Source organism: Mesoplodon densirostris, chromosome 5, assembly GCF_025265405.1.
Source record: "Mesoplodon densirostris isolate mMesDen1 chromosome 5, mMesDen1 primary haplotype, whole genome shotgun sequence".
Lineage (NCBI taxonomy): Eukaryota > Metazoa > Chordata > Mammalia > Artiodactyla > Ziphiidae > Mesoplodon > Mesoplodon densirostris.
In genome coordinates this window covers 49,267,460-49,284,867 of record NC_082665.1, presented here as the reverse complement: position 1 = coordinate 49,284,867, position 17,408 = coordinate 49,267,460, and the positions used below count along the sequence as shown (strand labels likewise).

Sequence of the window (17,408 nt, the reverse complement as noted above, 5' to 3'; positions counted from 1 at the left end):
TCTGGAGTCCTCCGAAACAGACACTTCCACTTTATTTATTTAGTTAGTTAATTTATTTTTTATTAGGGTATAGTTGTTTTACAATGTTGTGTTAGTTTCTACTGTGCAGCAAAGTGGAGTTCCCTGTGCTATACAGCAGGTTCTCATTAGTTATCTATTTCAGACGTATTAGTGTATATATTGTCAATCCCAGTCTCCTAATTCATCCCATCCCCACTTTCCCCCCTTGGTGTCCATACGTTTGTTCTCTACATCTGAGACACTTTCACTTTAGTGAGCTTGAGCAGGACAGAGGAAAAGGGCAGACATCCATAGCAAATACAAGCCTTAGTTCCCATAGCCCCTTAAGACTCCCAGAATTCTTTGAGAGTTATTTTGAGGGGACCAGAGTTTTGGCAGAGTTGATGGAGAACAAAATCAACAACTCCTGTTTATAACATATGTGACCCTATTTTTACCCCCAGTTGGTGTGGCCTGGGAGATATCGACTGTGTTCATATTTGCTAGCTTCTTTGTTTAGAATAACTTATAAATAAAGGTGATGGCTAACTCTTCCACATGCACTCTGAAGGGTCATTTATAGTTTCTCTCTGCAATTAAATTGCAGGCTCTGAAACGAGTGGAGAATTTAATGAGGCAGATGAAAATCTGATAAATTGGCCTTGTCCTCCCTTGGAGCAGGGTTATGACTATATGTCACATAAGGGTGTTATTTACTAGTATTTTTAGGAGAAGTGATTTGCTTCTTATAATAGAAGACCTTTCAGATAATTATCTATGCTTGCTTCTTATTAAAATAGCCTATAGTTGCACAAAATAGGAAAATTATGACCCCTTTTCCTGCTGTGAATTTAGATAAAAATGAGCGAATAGAGGACAAGATTGTATGATCAACACATTCTAATGTCACTTGGAATGGTGTATTTTCTCTCTTTATTATAATAATGCAATGCCAACAGTTACATCTTCCTACTGAGGCAGTAAATGGAAGGAGAAACAATGTTGTTTACAACAAAATTCTTTATATTTGCTTTTGGCTATAATTGAAAGGGAAATAGTTGTAATAGGTGGGCAGAGAGGGTTAAAATCCCTATGGTGAGAGGAATTAGCATCTCACTTTCCTCCCAAATTTATTTGCAAATATGAATTTATATAGAGATTGTGGGCCTTTTGGAAAAAGAGGCTGGAACACTGACTCACTCCCCACCTCCCCAGGTTCTCTTGACCTGGGCCATACATCATAGCCTCCTGGTGACTAATCCACTGATCCTAGACCATTCCCAGCCAGTCAAACCAGAATCTCTAGGATGGGCAGACATCACCTTTTAAATAAAAATTTCCAGGTGATTCTAACGTGCACCCATGTTGAGAACCACTATTCTAGAATGTACAGAATTATTTGTAGACCTGGAGTGTTGACAATAGCGATCAGACTTCAGGAAAGACTGTAGGTCCCTGAGAGACGATTCACTGTGAAGGCCTGAAGGCCCAGCATGGTGGTGGCTGGTGGCATTTGTGCCTGTCAGCCATCTGGCCAGCTCTGTGCATGTGTGTGCTATACCCACAGACAGAGCAAGAGGGCCCTGCGTATCATAAACATTGACACACCATGAAGCCAAAGCTTTTTTCCCAGTGTCTTAGAAAAGTTTTTTTGTTTGTTTTTTTTGATACTTGGTAACCTATTGAATGAATGGAAATTATGGAAAAGGAAATAATGAGCCAAACCAAGCCCTTCAAATGCATGTGTGCATGCGTGCGTGTGTGCGTGTGTGTGTGTGACAGAGAGTGAGAGAAGGAGAGGGAGGGAAAGGGAGAAATTGTGAGAGTCTTTTGAAACTCAGTTTTCTGGGAAATCATGCTGACCAAGTATAAAATAGAAGAGAGGGAAAACTCTCACTGTGGCAGTTCTGTAGCTCCAGTGGCTGTGACCCGTGATGGGGAGGATAGCGGAAGAGGGTTAATGAATTGTGGAGTCCTCTCTATGGGACTCATGGTGGCTGGGTGTGAAATCTTTGCTCAGCTAGTATTGGTGGTAAGTTAAAGAGTTGTTTCATCAGTATCTAGTGGCCATTCCCCTTTGGATTGTGGGATAATTTAGGGGAGGCAATGACTTCTTGGCTTGGAGAATCCCTAAGATTTTTTTGATCACACGGATTCCACTATTCCATGGGAGGCAGGCAATGTCCTGGCCCAAGTCTGACTCAGAGAGGGGAACTTCCATGAAGACTTTGTCTTGATAATGTAACTTCCCAGTTCCACCCACTTAGTCCCATTAAAACTCATATTGTATTAAGAGAGGCCAGAGGAGGAAGTGTCTTGTGTGTACCTTGTCCTAACAGCATCTTTGACAGTTGGTCCATAACTGCATTCAGGGTTCTTCCCTGCAGCAAGTTAGCTTTCCTACATTTTGCAAGGCGTTGGGTCATGGGTTCTTACCTGAGACTCCTGAAAATAGGTACATAAGAAGATATGATAACAGAGTTTATCTAAAGCCATTGGCTGGGAACAAAGAAGGAAGAAAAGAAAGATAATTTGCAAATATCCATTCAAGGCCATTCCACTCTGAGAAAATGTTTCCTTCATGCTTGGATCACAAAGGAAGATTGGAATATTTTTCCTGAGGTCTGTTTCATTCATTTTATTTTACTATTAGTCTTCTCTTCGATTAATACCAAGATCAGCAACCTCAGACCTCTGCAACCTAAATGCATCAAAGATCTTTGATAACACTATTACTATAATGCTGTAGGAATTATAGCTTTGCTGTGGTAACCTTTCATAGATCCCCTTTTTATTTCACAAAACAACGACAAGGTGACAGTAATAGCTTTTCGGGTGGAATTTTAGCTCTGAACAGCACAACAGGGGAATGACCTGGGCTCTCATTCATTCCATTCTAACTGGGTTATAGCAGTTCAGCCTGTGAGGTGTAGAATCTGGGGAGGAGTCTGCAGCAAGGTCACTGAGATTTGGTTTTTAATATCGGTGGTGCTACAGCTGTGAGGCCCATTATCTTGGTTTATCCGACGCTATGCAGTAATTAAATATGTCTTCATGCTTGCTAAGTTTAAGGTTACATAAGAATCTGCATTCATGGAACTTTCAATTTGTTTAGGGAAACAAGACATAGAACCTTAAGTAGTACGAGAAGAGTGTATATAATATATATTGCGATGAACAGTTAAGAGCATAAGTGGGTAGGAAGAGCTGGAGAAAATTGCTTGGAATAAGTAGGACTGAGAGAGGTCCCGAAGGCTAGGAAGGATAAGTGGAAAGGTGAAAGGTATGGCATTTGGGGTGATGGAATAGTTAAGCAAAGGTGTGGAGGTGGGAAACAGGTTGATGTATTTCATGAACAATGAGGAGACTGTTAGCTAGAGTATTTTTCTCTAGGGCTGCTGTAACAAAGTACTACAAACTTGACAGTTTAAAACTATAGAAATGTATTCTCTCACAGAGGCTAGAAGTTTAAAATCAAGGTGTTGCACAGCCTCACTAGAGCTGAGGCTTAGCATGCGGCTTCACATGGAGCCCTTAATATTTAGATTCATTTAATGTTTCAGCATTTTCTTGGGAATAACTAGAAATAACAAATTTTTTGAGAACTAGTGTTTTCTTGAAAGTACCACCAAAACCTAAGTGCATCTTTCTCAAAATTAAATTTCATATTATTGCAACAATGGAGCAATACAAAGGATACTTTTTATTATGAAAAATATTTGTCCATAAATTGTGCCATCTTGTTGTTTAATATTATCATTAAAGAGCAGAGGGGTTTTGCACAAAAAAGGAAACCATCAACAAAATGAAAAGGCAACTTACCAAATGAGAGAAGATATTTGAAAATCATATACCTGATAAGGGGTTAATATCCAAAATATATAAAGAACTCATACAACTCAATAGCAAAAAACCAATCTGATTAAAAAATGGGCAGAGGATGTGAATGCACATTTTTCCAAAGAAGACATACAAAGGGACAACAGGTACATGAAAAGGTGCTTAACATCACTCATCATCAGGGAAATGCAAATCAAAACCACAATGAGATATCACCTCACACCTGTCAGAATGGCTATTATCAAAAAGACAACAAATAACAAGTATTGGTGAGAAGATGAATAAAAGGGAATCCTTGTGCACTGTTGGTAGGAATGTAAATTGGTGCAGCCAATATGGAAAATAATATGGAGGTTCCTCAAGAAATTAAAAATGGAACTACAGTATGATCCAGCAATTTCAGTTCTGGGTATTTATCTGATGAAAACGAAACACTAGCTTGAAAAGATATATGTGCACCGTTATGTTCATTGTAGCATTATTTATAATAGCCAAGACATGGAAACAACTGTGTCCATCAGTGGATGAATGGATAAAGAAAATGTGATTTATATATTATTCAGCCATAAATAGGAATGAAATCTTGCCATTTGTGACAACACAAATGGACCTTAAGGGCATTATGATAAGAGAAATAAGTCAGACAGAAGAAAGCAAATACCATATAATTTCACTTTTATGTAGAATATAAAAAAAAATTGTAACTGAACTCATAGATACAGGGAATGGATTGGTGGGTGGAAGAAGCAGGGTGGTGGAGGGTGGGTGAAATGAATGAAGATGGTCAAAAGGTACAGACTTCCACTTATAAAATAAAAAAGTCCTGGCAATGTATAGCATGGTGACTATAGTTAATAATACTATACTGTATATTTGAAAATTGCTAAGAGAGTAGATCTTAAGTTCTCATCACAAGAAAACTTTTTTTGTAACTATGTGTGGTGATAGATATTAATTAGACATTGTGGTGATCATTTAGCAATATATAAAAATACTGAATCATTATGTGTACACCTGAAAGTAATATAATGCTATATGTCTGTTATAACTCGAAAAAAGAAGGAAATGAATAGCTAAAAGTACACTGGAGAAGTATTTTAGCAGGAGCGACTACAGAAGTCGTTCATGGTTGCTTCTGCCCATTTCCTTTCTTGAGGTAAGGAGAATTTATAAGCTGTTAACTTTGTATGCTCTGCATAAACTGTCATAAAATTTTCAGATGTGAATTTAGCTTATTTTTTTACCTACCAAAGATTCCAAAGAGAGTGGAGAAATTAACCAGAAAAGTTTATTTCAAAAGCAACTTTTATTAAAATGTCATTAGCAGTAGTTCAGGATATAAAGTTAATAACTTCTTTAATAAAGCTATTCATCATTTATAGATCCCCAACATATTTACCTGAGTAAACAACTCTGTTTTCCCTTCAGTTTCAGTTAGTCAGTGTTAGGGGCAAGCATAGATCTTTTTCCTCTGGCTTGTGTTTATAAAATAACTCCTTTCAATCAGTTTTCTGTGAAAGGAGATTAATATCTCCTTTTGGGGTGGTTCTAATGCACCACCCCAAAATGTGCATTTACACATATGAAAAGAAGTAAAAATATATTACAGAGCCTTTATTCTTATATATTAACTATGTGAAATTTAATTTTCTATGCATCAAAATATTTTCCCCTTTAATTAATTATCAATTAAACTCTCTTGTTCTTCTTGTACTATACACCTGAATTACCTTCCTACCTGGTATAAAATTCTATGAAACTTTTCATTAGGTGTTAGGAAAACATTACTCTGGATCCAGACCTCCAAAAGCTTTTTTAAAAAGCAATTTATCATCAAAATTAAAAAAAAAACAACACTTTTGTGCTTCAAAGGACACTATCAAGAAGATAAAAAGACAATTCAAAAAGGGAAAAAATATTTGCAAATCATATATCTGATAAGGGACTTTTATCTAAAATATAAAGAGCTCTTATACTCAATAAAAAAGAGGCAAATAATCCAATTAAAAATGGATAAAGAGTTCAAATAGACATTTCTCTGAAGAAGATATACAAATGACCAACAAGCACAAGAAAAGGTGATCATCATCATTAGACATTAGGGAAATACAAATCAAAAATCACGAGATACCACTTCACACCCACTAGGATGGATGGTTATAATAAAAAAGGCAGACAATAAGTGTTGGTGAGGATTTGGAGAAATTGAACCCTCGTATATTGCTTATGGGATTGTAAAATGGTGCAGCCATTTGGGAAATTGGATTGGCAGTTCCTTGAGTGGTTAAACATGGAGTTGCCATATGAACTAGCAATTCCTCTCCTAGGTACACATTCAAGAGAATTGAAACATGTGGCCACAAAAAACTTGTACACAAATGTTCATAACAGCATTATTCATAATAATCAAAAAGTGGAAATAACCTAAATGCTTGTCAACTAATGAATGAATCAATGAAATGTAGTATTGTTTGCACAATGGTATATTATTGGGTCATGTTATGGACTGAATGTTTCTGTCTCCCCTACTCCCCCCCACCCGCCACTCAAATATTGAAGCCATTACCCCCAATGTGATGATATGAAGAGAGGAGGTCTTTGGAAGGTAATTAGGTTTACATGGGCTCATGAGAGTGGAGCCCACATAATAGGCTTGGTATCCTTATAAGGAAAGGAAAAGACATTAAAGCATCTTCTCTCTGCCATGTGAGGATCCAGTGAGAAGTTGGCCATCTGCAAGTCAGTAAGAGGGCCCTCACCAAGAACCAAATCTCCAATCTGCTAGCCCCTTTTTCATGGACTTCACAGGCTTCAGAACGATGAGAAATAAATGTAGTTAAAGTCACCCAGTCTATGGTGTTTTGTTATAGCTACCTGAAATGACTAAGGTCATGAAAAGGGATGAAGTGCTGATACATGCTACACGTGGATAAACCTTGTTAAGTGAGAGAAGCCAGACACAAAGCCCACCAAAAAAAATAAAAAAGAAAGAGAAAAGAAAAAAAGAACAAAGAGGGAACAGGTGCATTAGAACCACCCGAAAATCAGCTGATAGAGATTTAATTGGCATTGCCAGTGATTTCTGTCGTAGGAGAGGGGTTAGAAGAGCAGTCAAAGTAGACAACCGTTTGCACCTGCAACACCACTTTGTGTCTGCCTCTCACAGGTTGGGTCAGTGGCATGTGCTTAGACATGTGAACCAGGAAGAAATTTCAATAAACAGAGGCTGAAACTGGTGTGGTAATACCTGAATGTTGTGAGCATTTTTTTTTTACATCTTTATTGGAGTATAATTGCTTTACAATGGTGAGTTAGTTTCTGCTTTATAACAAAGTGAATCAGTTATACATATACATATGTTCCCATATCTCTTCCCTCTTGCGTCTCCCTCCCTCCCACCCTCCCTATCCCACCCCTCTAGGTGGTCACAAAGCACCGAGCTGATCTCCCTAGCATTTCTTTAAAAGAAAAAAAGAAGATCCAACAGGCTGTTTTTATTTTAAAAAAAAATTTTTTTTATCAAGGAAAAGAGTCCAAGGAATTAAACTTAATCCAATAGACAGTTGGCCCTTGAGCAATGTGGGGTTAGGGGCGTGGACCCTCGACTCAGTGAAAAATGTGTGTATAAGTTATAGTCAGCCCTTCATAGTTCCTCCATATATGTGGTTCCTCCATATACGTGGTTGCACATCTATGGATTAAATCAACCACAGATTGTGTAGAACTGTAGTATTTACTATCGGAAAATAATCCACATATAAGTGGACCTGCACAGTTCAAACCCTTGTTGTTCAAGGGTCAACTGTACTAGTTTCTTAGTTCTAAAACACTTGCAACAAAAACCAATTTTCTTTTTGTGTGGAGGGTAGCATTTCCTAATTACTGGAATTCCTTGGCCCATGAATGAGTAAGGGCAAGTGTCATGAAGCCTCTTAAAGTTAGAAATTTTTTAAAATTCTTTTATTGTGGTAACATATAGCATGAAATTTACCATTTTAGCCATTTTTAAGTGTACAGATCAGTGGCATTAAATACATTCACATTGTTGTGTATGAAGCTACTTTTTTTCTTTTTTTTTTTTTTTTTTTTTTTTTTTTTGCGGTACACGGGCCTCTAACTGTTGTGGCCTCTCCCGTTGCAGAGCACAGGCTCCGGACGCGCAGGCTCAGCAGCCATGGCTCACGGGCCCAGCTGCTCCGTGGCATGTGGGATCTTCCTGGACCGGGGCACGAACCCGTGTCCCCTGCATCGGCAGGCGGACTCTCAACCACTGCACCACCAGGGAAGCCCTGAAGCTACTTTTTGAAATGTACTTTTTACTTGGTCATTTTTTTCCTTCAAAATATAAGAGTGACAAAGTCTCTGCACATCCAGTTAGGTGAGGTCAGTATCCTTGTAGAGAGAACTCTGACACCAATAAGATAATGCTGAATTACTTCATTTACTACTTGTTAGGTAGGTAAATTCTAGATTAGCAAATTCTGGATGAAAAAAGATTTCAGGTTCCAAGGGTCTGTCGTAAGCAACATCAATGGAAAATTCTTTCTTTGAGATTGCCTTGATTCTAGTATACTGTTTAATCTGCTTGGCCCCTCTGTGTCATACTTGTTAAATTCTTTTACTAAATCTGTGCAGACATAACTGTAGCACTCCTTTACTTCCATAGCTGTTTCCAGGGATTGCCCTAGAGGAATTCATACTTCTTGGCCTCTCAGCAGTTGCTGAATGAAATACAGTACAGCTCACCTTGCGACTGGAATGTGCTTACCTCCGCTGCCAATCACATGTCCTGTAGCCACAGAAAGGACAGGAGTGACAGCACCTTAATACCAGTCACTATCAGTTTTCCTACATGTCTTGTTGCTCAGGATGCTGTTAATGCAAGCACAGCCTGCATGGCTATGTACAAGCCTGGAATATTGAAGTACTCAAACCATATTTCAGTAGTATATTCTATTTTCAGGAGCATTTAGTGGAGATTTAATCAAAAGAAAGTAATGACATTCAGGTTGTGTTTTAAGTATTGAGAGAACATTTGCTCTATAAACCTTTCCATTAAGTGACAGCCTTAAACTATACCATGATGGACTGGCCACTTTACGGTACCTGTGGCTTTTTCTGTTACTTTTTCACCTCTAATTTTGTTTATTTGGCCTCTCTTTTTTTCTTAGTGACTCTGGCTGAAGGTTTATCAATTTTGTTTATATTTTCAAAAAAAACAGCTCTTAGGTTCATTGATCTTTTCTATTGTGTTTTTTTTTCCTTTTTGGTCTCTATTTATTTCTGCTCTGATCTTTATTATTTCCTTCCTTCTGTAAACTTTGGGCTTTTTCTAAGTCTGTCAGATGGAAAGTTAAGTTGTTTATTTGAGATTTATCTTGTTTCTTGTGGTAGGCCTATATCACTATAAACTTTCCTCCTAGAACTGCTTTTGCTGTGTCCTATAGATTTTAGAAAGTTGCATTTCTATTTTCATTCATCTCAAGGTATTTTTTGATATCATCTTTCATTTCTTTGTCGATTCACTCTTTTCTTAGTAAGATGTTGTTAGTCTCTACATGTCTGTGTTTCTTCCTATAATTGATTTCTAGTTTCATACTGTTGTAGTTGGAAAAGTTGTTTAATATAAATAATTTCAACTTTCTAAATTTATTGAGACTTGTTTTGTGGCCTAACATGTTATCTATCCTGGAGAAAATTCCATGTGCACTTGAAAAGAATGTGTATTCTGCTGGGGTTTTTTGTTTGGTTATTTGGTAGAATGTTCTACAGATATCTATTAAGACCATCTGGTGTAATGTGTCATTTAAGGCCACTGTTTCCTTATTAATATTCTGTTTGGTTGATCTGTCCACTGATGTAAGTGGTATATTCAAGTATCCTACTATTATTGTATTACTGTCAATTTCTCCCTTTATGTCTGTTAATACTTGCTTTATATATTTAGGTGCTCCTATATTAAATGCACATATATTTATGAATGCTATATCCTCTTCTTGGATTGGCCCCTTTATCATTATATAATGGTCATCTTTGTCTTTTGCTACAGACTTTATTTTAAAATCTGTTTTTTCTGATATGAGTATTGCTATCCCAGCTTTCTTTTCATTTCCATTTGCATGGGTTATTTTTTTTCTATTCCTTTACTTTCAGTCTTCTGTTCTTCCTTGATGAGTTAGTGTCTTAATTCCTTCTTCCCAGTAAAAGCCAATTCTCATAGCCTTCATTCATACTAAGTGTAAATAATGTCAAATACATTATGGTATTATTCTTCCAAGGGTATTTACATTTTCTAAATTGAAGATATAATTGCTTAGTATGGCATTTGAATAATTATTTTCACAATGAGAAAATATTTCTTTTTCAAAAATAGATTGTTTTGTTTTGAAATTCTTATTGACATTTAAAATTTTGAGAAATATTATGCAGTGGTTTTATATACATTAGAACTCTGGAGAGAGAATATAACTGTTAGCAGAAAAGAGAAGCTATCTATGGGATTACACAGAAAGAAAGAAAGTATCTCACTTTCTTCTTTCCTCTTCTTTTCTGACGAAGTGGCAAAGAATGATTCCCTTTTCACCTTGGCTCTGAAGGATATGTTTTATGTGTTGGCAAGTCTTACCCTTGCACATAAATGAATTATACTAATAGTAACCAGAATCTCATAGCATTATTAGTGTTTGATTTGATTCTGGGGAGAATTAACCAGGTACCACTCCACAATCAAACAGAAAGCAATAGCATTTAAAGTAGTAGCCTGTCTGTAGGCAAGCTTGTCCATAAATTCCAAATATTTCATAGACCACCCACCCAGATAACTCTGGTGGGACACACACATACACAGGGAACCACCACTAAGAGACAAGCACTCAGGATTAGGCAGGTCATGGTCACCAGCTACTGGCAGGCTTTGGCAAGAGCATCAGTTGTCATTTTCTACTATGGGGGTTTGCTTTGTGTCCAGAGCCCATATCAAACACATTGCTGCAACTGAGCAGATTGTCAGCCACAGTAAGTTTCATGGAAATGTTTTCCTGCACTTCTCTGACGCATATAAATAAAGTGAAAATCCTGCTTTTCTTTCTTCAGAAACTGAAATGTAAAGATTATAAGGGACAGGTATGATCACAACATAGCAGTTCTTGAAAACATATTCTATAGCTTAAACCAAATCGTTTTCTTCCCATGAGTGAATTGTCTGGCAGTATAAGTTTCTGAAAAGTCTGTATAATCAGAATTCCAGAAATACCTGAACCCAGATGAATCCTACCACAAAGCATGTTGGGACTACATATTGTAGCCCCCTTGACAGGGGCACATATAAAATTGATGTTGAAGTTTGGTCTTAGGTTAGTTGTTTGTCTTCTTATTTATTTCCCCTGTTATTTCTTGGTGAGAGGGAGTATCTTAACTCTTTCTTCTTCCCAGTTAAAGCCAATTCTTCTTCTTCACAACAGAGGCACCAGCTTTGGTTCCATTCCTGTGGCTCCCTGGTGCCACTATTAATCTCAGAATTTTAGGTAGTGATGGTAGAGTCCAGACCCGGCACCACCATCAGGGTACTTTGAGGAGAGTTTTAAGACACTTTGAGGAGAGTTTTAAGGGCCTAGGCTTCTCCCTGCTACTGCTGTTTTGCCTACATTTGCAAAAGATTTGGTTCAGTAGGAGAAACAGAGGAGAGAGAAGCCCTGTACTGAGGGCAAGTGATGGTGAAAGGGTCAAGTTTTCTGCATGGTGGTCAGGTTGGGGTGGAAGCTGCTCCTGCCACCAGTTTTATCCAGGTTTTCTTCCCAGATCTGTGGGAGACCTAGTCCTCTGACCCAGCCTTATGTCTCGAGAGGTGGGACCTGGATGGAATGGGCTGAGGCCGAACCAAGAATTGTGGGCAAGGAGAAATTTATGTTCTTGTTCAAGGCAAGGTTGACCTGGGACGCAAAGAAATGTCTGAATCCTGCAGTCCAAGCAGGGAGGTGGAGAACAAAAACTCTGATGTGAAAGGTTAACAGCAGAGAATGGGAAAGATGGAATAAACTATGCAGACCCTGGAAAACCCTTCTGAGGCAACAAAGCATCCATTCCTTCAATGCCTTTTGGCCTGAAATGTGATTGATGTGAAAGCAATGTTCCTTTTACTTTAGGTTTTCATTGCCTGTAGCTCCTTACCTCTGAATTGTTGGATCTGAGACCTTGTTGAGCTATGTGAGTACTTAGAAACCCAGTCTTTTCCTTCTCACCCTCACCAGGGGATATTTGATGCACTTGTCTGGTGAGTGTTCCTAATGTAGAGGTCTAGACATCAAGCTTTAGGAGTAGAAACTCCCATGAAAATATCATAGCAGGTTTGTACATTACATGATTATTTCTAAAGACAAATATGTACATACTAGTTCATGTGTGCAATCAGAATAAATTTTTTAATGACGAGGAAGGAGTTAATGTAACTGGACTGTGACCCAGTTTGCCCCTGACTACGAGGGGATGCTTCACCTAGGATGAGAGGGAAGAAGGCAGGTAACCCAATCCTAGACACTGTGGTTCTGGACCTTTAGGTAATTAGGCTAATGATCTATGCTAGCAGGAGTGCTCTTAGTAAGATGTCCTTGAAAACTGACATGAAAGCTAGGGTATAAAACAGAGATGTATCATAAATAAAATGTTCCCTTACTCTGTGAGATAACCCCATATATCCTCCGTTGGAGAGCTCATCTATCATTTTGGACCAGAGAGTGAGTGCTCATCATAAGAAGGGGGGCCACCTCAATGTCCCCAAATCCTCTCTGCTTTGTCTGAGCCCATGGATTACCTGACTCTTTTACATCATTATGAAAGCTTGATACTGGGTAAGATCTTGATTTGTGTGAGTCTAATCCTTTGTATTAGCACAGGCACTAATCAAATAGAGCAAAGAAAATGGTACCAAGTACATGTGCCTGTCTTCTAAGATCCACTTGCTATACTTAGCTCTTGTTAAAAATTTTAATTTATGGGGAAGAATAAAAAATGAAATAAAAGAGGAAAATTTAAATCAGGTTCTTTAAATATTCAATAGATTAATTTTTTCTATTTTTTTATTGTGGTAAAATACATATAACTTAAAACTTACCATTTTAATTTTTAAGTGTACAATCCAGTGGCATTAAAAACATTCACACTGTTGTGCAACCATTATCACTATCCATTTCCAGAACTTTTTTATCATCCCTGACAGAAACTCTATAGGCATTAAATAATAACTCACCAGCGCTAGCACCTGGTATCTTCTATTCTTCTTACTGTCTTCATGAATTTACCTACTTCAGGCACCTCATGTAAGTGGAATCATATAATACTTGTCCTTTTGTGTCCAGCTTATTTCACTTAGAATAATGTGTGCAATATTCATCCATATTGTAATATGTATCAGGATTTCATTCCTTTCTAAAGGTCAATAATATTCCATTTTACATGTATACCACACTTTGTTTATCCATTAACCTGTTGATGGACATTTAGGTTGTTTCCTCATTTTGGCTAGTGTGAATAATGCTGCTATAAACATTAGTGTGTAAGTATCTGTTTGAGTCCTTGTTTTCAGTTCTGTTGGGTATATACCCAGAAGTGGAATTGCTGGATCATATGGTAATTCTATATTTCACTTTTGAGGAACTGCCATACTGTTTTCCACAGTGGCTATGCCATTTTACATCCCCACCAACAATGCAACAAGGATTCCAATTTCCCCACACCCTTGCCAACACTTGTTATTTTCTAGTATTTTTTTATGATTGCTACCTAATGGATGTCTTAACCTATCTTTTAGCCAAGTCTCATTATTAAATAACAATAAATTTAATAATATTTTACTGCTTACTAGCTTGTTCCTACAAGCAGCTCGTTGTAACTTTCTGGCCAGTCTTGCCTCTGGAACAACCTTGCCCCTGAAGCAGAACTGCCGAGACTGAACTGCTTAGCTGTCTCTTTGGGGGGTCTTTGCTGATGTCATTTCCCTCTTGTCACCTCCAGCCAACCTCTTTGGGAAACTGATGGATGAATAATAGAGAAGCTTGTTGGACAACTTGGAATAACTAGCATTACTTCATTCAACAAAAAGAGTTAAGGAATAATAAGTTTGCATCAACTTTCTTTACAGGATCTTTCTATAGTGTGTCATCTTACTCAGCTTTGACTATTCATGCAGGTGAAGAGGGATTTGACGTATCTGGCCTGATCCATTGCTGTGTTCATTATTCTCTTCTTCTTGGTGTGGTTTACCTTCTAGAAACTTAAAAGGTATACTTGTTTGAGGAAGGTGATTTTTGTTTCCTAATGTAATGATTATTGATATTTCAAATACAATATTCAGTAAATATCATTGAGGAATTTATATTACTGAGTGCTTAAGCCATCATTGCCTTAAAAGTGCATGCACATTCTGAATGTCAGAGATTGGTTTTTTCATTATTGTTGTTAGTAAAAGCAGTATCTGTTCACTTTAGATCTTTAGGGCCTGTCTGCTTCTGTTACTGCTGAAGCCCAAACATTCGAACTGCAGTTGGCACTACAGAGATGGGAAGCCAGACTGGGGCCTGTTCTGCCTCCTGGTTGTTGATAAAGCTGTCAGCCAGGTTGTGGGGGCAGAATTCTGGCAAGACTAGTGTTCAGAATTTCTTAAGCTTAGCCAACTGGCAATGGATGTCGTCCAGGAGATGAATATGACACCCTAATTCCCTGCTCTGTAAAAATACACACATCCGGGGGCTTCCCTGGTGGCGCAGTGGTTGAGAGTCCGCCTGCCGATGTGGGGGACACGGGTTCGTGCCCCGGTCCGGGAAGATCCCACGTGCCGTGGAGCGGCTGGGCCCGTGAGCCATGGCCGCTGAGCCTGCGCGTCCGGAGCCTGTGCCCCACAACGGAAGAGGCCACAGTAGTGAGAAGCCCACGTACTGCACACACACACACAAAAAAATACACACATCCATCATAATATTTCATTTTGATTTTTCTGTGATACACTGTGGGCTACAGAAATCTCTAAATAAGATCAATTAGGAGGAGCTGAATGCAATGTGACATTTTAAACATTTGTTTGTTTTATGTTTTCTGAATTATTGAATTTTATTTCATTTTTTTATACAGCAGGTTCTTATTAGTCATCCATTTTATACACATCAATGTATATCTGTCAATCCCAATCTCCCAATTCATCACACACACCCCCACCTGCTTTCCCCCCTTGGTGTCCATACGTTTATCTCTGGGCTTATCTCTGGGCTTTCTATCTTGCTCCATAGATCTATATTTCTGTTTTTGTGCCAGTATCACATTGTCTTGATTACTGTAGCTTTCTAGTATAGTCTGAAGTCAGGGAGTCTGATCCCTCCAGCTCCATATTTTTCCCTCAATACTGCTTTGGCTATTTGGGGTCTTTTGTGTCTCCATACAAATTTTAAGATTATTTTGCTCTAGTTCTGTAAAAACTGCCATTGGTAGTTTGATAGGGATTGCATTGAATCTGTAAATTGCTTTGGGTAATATAGTCATTTTCACAATATTGATTCTTCCAATTCCAAGAACATGGTATATCTTTCCATCTGTTTGTATCATCTTTAATTTCTTTCATCAGTGTCTTTATAGTTTTCTGCATACAGGTCTTTTGTCTCCCTAGGTAGGTTTATTCCTAGGTATTTTATTCGTTTTGTTGCAATGGTAAATGGGAGTGTTTCCTTAATTTCTCTTTCAGATTTTTCATCATTAGTGTATAGAAATGCAAGAGATTTCTGTGCATTAATTTTGTATCCTGCAACTTTACCAAATTCATTGATTAGCGCTAGTAGTTCTCTGGTGGCATCTTTAGGATTCTCTATGTGTAGTATCATGTTATCTGCAAACATTGTCAGTTTTACTTCTTTTCCAATTTGTATTCTTTTTATTTCTTTTTCTTCTCTGATTGCCATGGCTAGGACTTGCAAAACTATTTTGAATAATAGTGGTGAGGGTGGACATACTTGTCTTGTTCCTGATCTTAGAGGAAATGCTTTCAGTTTTTCACCTTTCTCTTTCACAGAATGATGTTTGCTGTGGTTTTGTCATATATGGCCTTTATTATGTTGAGGTAGATTCCCTCTATGCCCACTTTCTGGAGAGTTTTTATCATAAATGGGTGTTGAATTTTCTCAAAAGCTTTTTCTGCATCTATTGAGATGATCATATGGTTTTTATCCTTCAATTTGATAATATGGTGTATCACATTGATTGATTTGCATATATTGAAGAATCCCTGCATCCCTGGGATAAATCCCACTTGATCATGTGTATGATCCTTTTAATGTGTTGTTGGATTCTGTTTGTTAGTATTTTGTTGAGGATTTTTGCATCTATATTCATGAGTGATATTGGTCTGTAGTTTTCTTTTTTTGTAGTATCTTTGTCTGGTTTTGGTATCACAGTGATGGTGGCCTCCTAGAATGAGTTTTGGAGTGTTCCTTCCTCTACAGTTTTTTGGAAGAGTTTGAGAAGGATGAGTGCTAGCTCTTCTCTAAAGTGTGGTAGAATTAAACTGTGAAGCCATCTGGTCCTGGACTTTTGTTTTTTGTAAGGTTTTTAATCACAGTTTCAATTTCATTACTTGTGATTGGTCTGTTCATATTTTCTATTTCTTCCTGTTTCACTCTTGGAAGGTTATACCTTTCTAAGAATTTGTCCATTTCTTTCAGGTTGTCCATTGTATTGGCATAGAATTGCTTGTAGTAGTGTCTTAAGATGCTTTGTATTTCTGTGGTGTCTGTTGTAACTTCTCCTTTTTCATTTCTAATTTTATTGATTTGAATCCTCCCCCTCTTTTTCTTGATGAGTCTGGCTAATGGTTTATCAATTTTTTTATCTTCTCAAAGAACCAGCTTTCAGTTTTATTGATCTTTGCTATTGTTTTCTTTGTTTCATTTCATTTATTTCCGGTCTGATCTTTATGATTTCTTTCCTTATGCTAACTCTGGGTTTTGTTTGTTCTTCTTTCTGTAGTTCCTTCAGGTGTAAGGTTAGATTGTTTATTTGAGATTTTTCTTGTTTCTTGAGGCACGTGTGTATAGCCATAAACTTCCCTCTTAGAACTGCTTTTGCTGCATCCCATAGGTTTTGGATTGTTGTGTTTTCATTGATATTTGTCTCTAGGTATTTTTTGATTTCCTCTTTGATTTCTTCAGTGATCTCTTGGTTATTTAGTAACATATTGTTTATCCTCCATGTGTTTGTGTTTTTAACTTTTTTTTCCCTGTATTTGATTTCTAATCTCAGTGTTGTGCTCAGAAAAGATGCTTGATATGATTTCAATTTTCTTAAATTTACTGAGGCTTGATTTGTGACCCAAGATATGATCCAACCTGGAGAATATTCCGTGCGCACTTGAGGAGAAAGTGTAATTTGCTGTTTTTGGATGGAATGTCCTATAAATATCAATTAAATCTATCTGGGCTATTGTGTCATTTAAAACTTGTGTTTCCTGGGCCTCCCTGGTGGCGCAGTGGTTAAGAGTCCGCCTGCCGATGCAGGGGATACGGGTTCGTGCCCCGGTCTGGGAGGATCCCACATGC

General features: G+C 37.7%; 1 pseudogene; it reads right to left on the bottom strand.

The window, feature by feature from the left end:
* Positions 1-8,177: 8,177 nt before the first annotated feature.
* LOC132490441 (actin-related protein 3-like) lies at positions 8,178-8,932 on the bottom strand (annotated as a pseudogene).
* Positions 8,933-17,408: the final 8,476 nt, after the last annotated feature.